Raw genomic sequence first — 6,000 nt, 5'->3', positions numbered from 1 at the left:
TGTAAAAAAAACAATTTAGCAAATTCTCTTCTTCTTCAGAGCTTCAATAAAGACTACAAATCAGATCTACCCAAAATGCACTTCTTCAGTCGTCACGCACACGTTTTTATGATCAAAACTAAACATTTATTCTATCCAGTAAAGCTTCAATATATTTAAACATGCAGGAGGAAAGATTATAGAACATATTTCAGACGGTGTTACCACGGTAACAAGAGGAAGCTCCTCTGATAAATGTGTTTACATGTTCTTTACACGATTAGTGGAAAAGTGAAAGATTAAAGAATATACTGGCTTTAACCGACAGGTTTCATAAAACTTTTTATGAAGCGGGCTTTAACCAAGATTCTGCCTAAAGAATGTGGACTCACGGAGACGTCTGTGTTTTATACGTTAAAGGTCAATAAAGAGGTCGACGCTGTAAATAATGTGTCGCAAAGGGAGTGAACCAGCTGAAGGGCCACAGGGGCCAGTGTTGATCTCATGCTTTCAAGATATGACTCTGACAGTTTAAAACATTTACAAGAATGGTGTGCCAATGTTATTTTATACTATTTTAATTCTGCTATTTTTATAATGGTACTTCAGACTCATGTACATCATCACTGTGATTATTGTTCTGTAAATGATCTTATTCTGTCCTTGTACTAATTGTTATGTTTCTGCTGTGAAGCACTTTGAGCTGCAATTCTTGTATGAAAGGTGCTCTACAAATAAAGTTATTATTATTATTATTATTATTATTATATATTACAAAGCGACGCTGGATTTTCGTGACTGCGAAGGCGACGCAAACGTGCACGATGTGAAACTTTCCAGGTGTGTCGCTGGGCGGGTGGTACATATACATATACATACAATGTGTTAGCAAGTTATTACTCGCATGCCTTTCTTTTGGCTGAAAAATGTATTTTAATTAACGTTAATATGCCAGTAGGCTAGTGGTGCACTACAGCCTCTTGTGGCCAAAACTAGTATTACAACAACAAACACTTTTTTAATTATCAGCTACTAGTTTTCACATTTTTTAGCAACTTAAATGTTATCCTAGCAAAACCTTAAGTCATAAACAAAATAAATGTTCTTTCTCTCTCGCCTCGCAGGGCTTCTCTGTGCTAATAAGAAACAGTAACAGAAATAATGAATGAATGAAATAAGTGAGTTTATTTCAGAGCTCATAAAATGCAACAATAAACCCAAACCAACAAGCTTGTTTGTCCTGAAAGAATCCAGAATAAACAGAACACATGCTGCCAGTAAAGTCTCCAGACGCTAAGACGACAAACAGGAAATCTTTCAAATCAAATCCCCGAAAATGTTTTACCAGAAAACATAACATTTTATAAGGAAACTGGAAACTGTGTTTACTTTATTTACCCTCTGGCGTTTTATTTGAATGTCTGAGTGTGAAATTAATTTACTGTGTAGTCCCCTCATTTATACTCACAATCCCACAATGCAATGCTTCCAAAATGTCAATTTCCTGCACATTCACTCTTCAGAGATTTCAGACGTGTGTTTCTGAACCGATCTATTTTACCACTCTGTCTACACCGACAACATTATTATTGTTTTTAGATATAACAGGAAAACATACATGTTGTATTTGTGGATATACGTATATTTTATATTTATAATCCGATACTGTATTATTTGTCTTAACATTAGGTCTTTTAAACTGGGAGCGACTTGGTACAAGAATTGCATAAAACAAGATAATAATGAAGTTAAAGGAGGGTCAGCTTCAGCGCTGTGAGAAGACACAGAGACGTAAGACAGGCTGAGACGTCTTTGGCTCTTTAGGACGCGATGGTCTTCTTCTTCACCACCCTCCTCACGTTCTGCCTGGGGGCAGGGGCGGGGGCCGGAGCCGGGCCGGGGGCCGGGCCAGCGTTGGCGTTGTTGGTGCGGTCGGCCTTGACCTCGTCGATGAAAGTCTCTATGGCGGAGAACTTCTCGGTCAGATCGCCCAGGTGAGCTTTGAGGGAGTTGAACTCCTTGTAGAGGTCGTCTAACGCCTCAGACAGCGGCTGGATCCTGGACAGGAATAATAATATTATTATTTATATAACACTCTACAAAGACTTTAGATCAATAAAAAATAATAGTAACAGGAGAGTAATAAATAATACAAGAGAAGCCACACGTCTTCGTACCAAAGCAACGACACTTATGACTGTTGGATGTAACGTTGTGAAATCAAACTACCTGGTTAGGTTCAGGAAAAGATGGTGGTTCGGGTGCAAATAAGTACAGGAAGTAGTTACGTACGGGAAGTATAACGTGACGTGTTACATACTAACGTTGTAGCGTAAAAAAAACAACAAGTTGACTGTGTGTGTTTGACCTGTCCATCACCAACACTCCGACCTGACCTCAAGGGGACCACGACCCCAGACTGCGTATTGTGCAGACTACGGCCACTAGAGGGCGCTGACAACAAGCGTAAATAAGGGTCATTATTAGTTATTCAGTTAGAAGACAAGAAAAAGAGGAGGAGGGGGGAAAGACGACAAGAGAGAAGAAAGGATTTTGAGTTATTCTGTTGGTGTTGGGCGGGTCCGGCCGGGACGTGTGAAGAGGAATCAGCTCTGGATGCAGGAGAGGAGACGTTGTATTGAGCGGGATCATATTGTCCTTTAGGGCTGAGGCATTATTAGATTTTAAGAGAGATTTGAGAAGAGAAAGCCGCCTGAGCTCGGGCTGCCTGGTTTTTAGCCTCGACCTAAAAATTACTAACAGATGATGCATTCAGGCTCGTAGGAGATCGTGGTATAATCCGAGTACAGGCACAAATGTGCCCTAAGTACTTTAACTACATTTACTGTACAATCAGTACTTTACTTTAACTACATGTACTACACAATCAGTACTTTTACTTTAACTACATGTACTACATAATCAGTACTTTACTTTAAGTACTTTAACTACATGTACTACACAATCAGTACTTTACTTTAAGTATTTTAACTACATTTACTGTACAATCAGTACTTTACTTTAACTACATGTACTACACAATCAGTACTTTTACTTTAACTACATGTACTACATAATTAGTACTTTACTTTAAGTACTTTAACTACATTTACTACACAATCAGTACTTTACTTTAAGTACTTTAACTACATTTACTACACAATCAGTACTTTACTTTAAGTACTTTAACTATATTTACTACACAATCAGTACTTTTACTTTAAGTACTTTAACTATATTTTCTACACCATTAGTACTTTTACTTTAAGTACTTTAACTACATGTACTACACAATCAGTACTTTACTTTAAGTACTTTAACTACATTTACTACACAATCAGTACTTTTACTTTAAGTACTTTAACTACATTTACTGCACAATCAGTACTTTACTTTAAGTACTTTAACTACAGTTACTACACAATCAGTACTTTACTTTAAGTACTTTAACTACATTTACTGCACAATCAGTACTTTACTTTAAGTACTTTAACTACATTTACTACACAATCAGTACTTTACTTTAAGTACTTTAACTACATTTACTACACAATCAGTACTTTAACTACATTTACTACACAATCAGTACTTTACTTTAAGTACTTTAACTACATTTACTACACAATCAGTACTTTACTTTAAGTACTTTAACTATATTTACTACACAATCAGTACTTTTACTTTAAGTACTTTAACTATATTTTCTACACCATTAGTACTTTTACTTTAAGTACTTTAACTACATTTACTACACAATCAGTACTTTTACTTTAAGTACTTTAACTACATTTACTGCACAATCAGTACTTTACTTTAAGTACTTTAACTACAGTTACTACACAATCAGTACTTTACTTTAAGTACTTTAACTACATTACTGCACAATCAGTACTTTACTTTAAGTACTTTAACTACATTTACTACACAATCAGTACTTTTACTTTAAGTACTTTAACTACATTTACTACACAATCAGTACTTTTACTTTAAGTACTTTAACTATATTTTCTACACAATCAGTACTTTACTTTAAGTACTTTAACTACATTTACTACACAATCAGTACTTTTACTTTAAGTACTTTAACTACATTTACTACACAATCAGTACTTTACTTTAAGTACTTTAACTACATTTACTACACAATCAGTACTTTTACTTTAAGTACTTTAACTACATTTACTACACAATCAGTACTTTACTTTAAGTACTTTAACTACATTTACTACACAATCAGTACTTTTACTTTAAGTACTTTAACTATATTTACTACACAATCAGTACTTTTACTTTAAGTACTTTAACTACATTTACTGCACAATCAGTACTTTACTTTAAGTACTTTAACTACATTTACTACACAATCAGTACTTTACTTTAAGTACTTTAACTACATTTACTGCACAATCAGTACTTTACTTTAAGTACTTTAACTACATTTACTACACAATCAGTACTTTACTTTAAGTACTTTAACTACATTTACTACACAATCAGTACTTTTACTTTAAGTACTTTAACTATATTTTCTACACAATCAGTACTTTGCTTTAAGTACTTTAACTACATTTACTGCACAATCAGTACTTTACTTTAAGTACTTTAACTACATTTACTACACAATCAGTACTTTACTTTAAGTACTTTAACTACATTTACTGCACAATCAGTACTTTACTTTAAGTACTTTAACTACATTTACTACACAATCAGTACTTTACTTTAAGTACTTTAACTACATTTACTACACAATCAGTACTTTTACTTTAAGTACTTTAACTATATTTTCTACACAATCAGTACTTTGCTTTAAGTACTTTAACTACATTTACTGCACAATCAGTACTTTACTTTAAGTACTTTAACTACATTTACTACACAATCAGTACTTTACTTTAAGTACTTTAACTACATTTACTACACAATCAGTACTTTACTTTAAGTACTTTAACTACATTTACTTCAGAATACTCCCCGTGTGTTGCGAATGAGCAGAATATTCCACATGAGTGAAATCAAACACAGGAATGTGTTTTGTCCTTCGGGCTGAGAACGTTTTCTGTCGGGTCACACTGTGGCCGATGCCGTCATAAGAAAGTGCAGCTGAAACTGTAATTTAAAAGTTAAAATAGAAACGTGCTGCGGAGTTTTCCACAGAGGAAGTCTGGTGTTTCCCGCCCCTCGCCACGTTAGCATCGTGATGTCCAGTTCTTACATAAACAGCAGCAGCCATGTTTTTTATTTGGTCTCTGTACGAAGCTTCTCTGTCTCACGTTTTCACCTGCTCTCATTTTCTGTTTCTTCTTCAGTCAAAGGATTTCGCTTGAATGCATTTCAAATTATAAGTCTGTGATGCTGGAACAAAAATCAATCAGATTTTGGAAATTTTAATCTCGTATTAATATGAATCAATGAACGGTTTTTATATTTAGATCAAATCAAAACTGTGTTACAGACTCAGACACAAGACATGGAATAAATTACACACAAAAGCACAATAAGATAAGAAACCCACCAATGTCTCCACATCTGTGTAGTATTAAACTTTATGTTTGATAAGCACCCCATGGAGTCATTGAGCTGGCAAATACAGCTTTCTTAGAACAGTTTGTAAAGTATTGACAGCAGATGTTTCACATGTTTACTCTGTTTGTTGTTGTTGGTTTCTAATAAAAGTAAGATTTGATCCTCAGATGCATTTTGTTTAATCATGCACAGCATTAAAGGAAGAACTTTTATATCTCGGCCAAACTTCACTTCACTGACAGAACAATTTTAAATGTACAAAAGGTTTATCCCACTAATGACCTCTGACCTCTTCTCAACTACTGCTCCACACCAAAAACTACATTTTACGAGATTACATTTGAACACATCATGATAACGTTTAATTTACCTTCGCCTAATACTAATTTTTACTGACTAGCTCTTGAACGCATCGTAATGTAATTCAATGCAACCGCTGTTAACGTTGGCTGTTAGCTCCGTTAGCTCCGTTAGCAGCTAACAGCTAACGTTACT

The sequence above is a fragment of the Cottoperca gobio genome, chromosome 8, assembly GCF_900634415.1.
Source record: "Cottoperca gobio chromosome 8, fCotGob3.1, whole genome shotgun sequence".
In the NCBI taxonomy this organism is placed as follows: Eukaryota; Metazoa; Chordata; class Actinopteri; order Perciformes; family Bovichtidae; genus Cottoperca; species Cottoperca gobio.
This window is presented reverse-complemented; position numbering follows the sequence as displayed.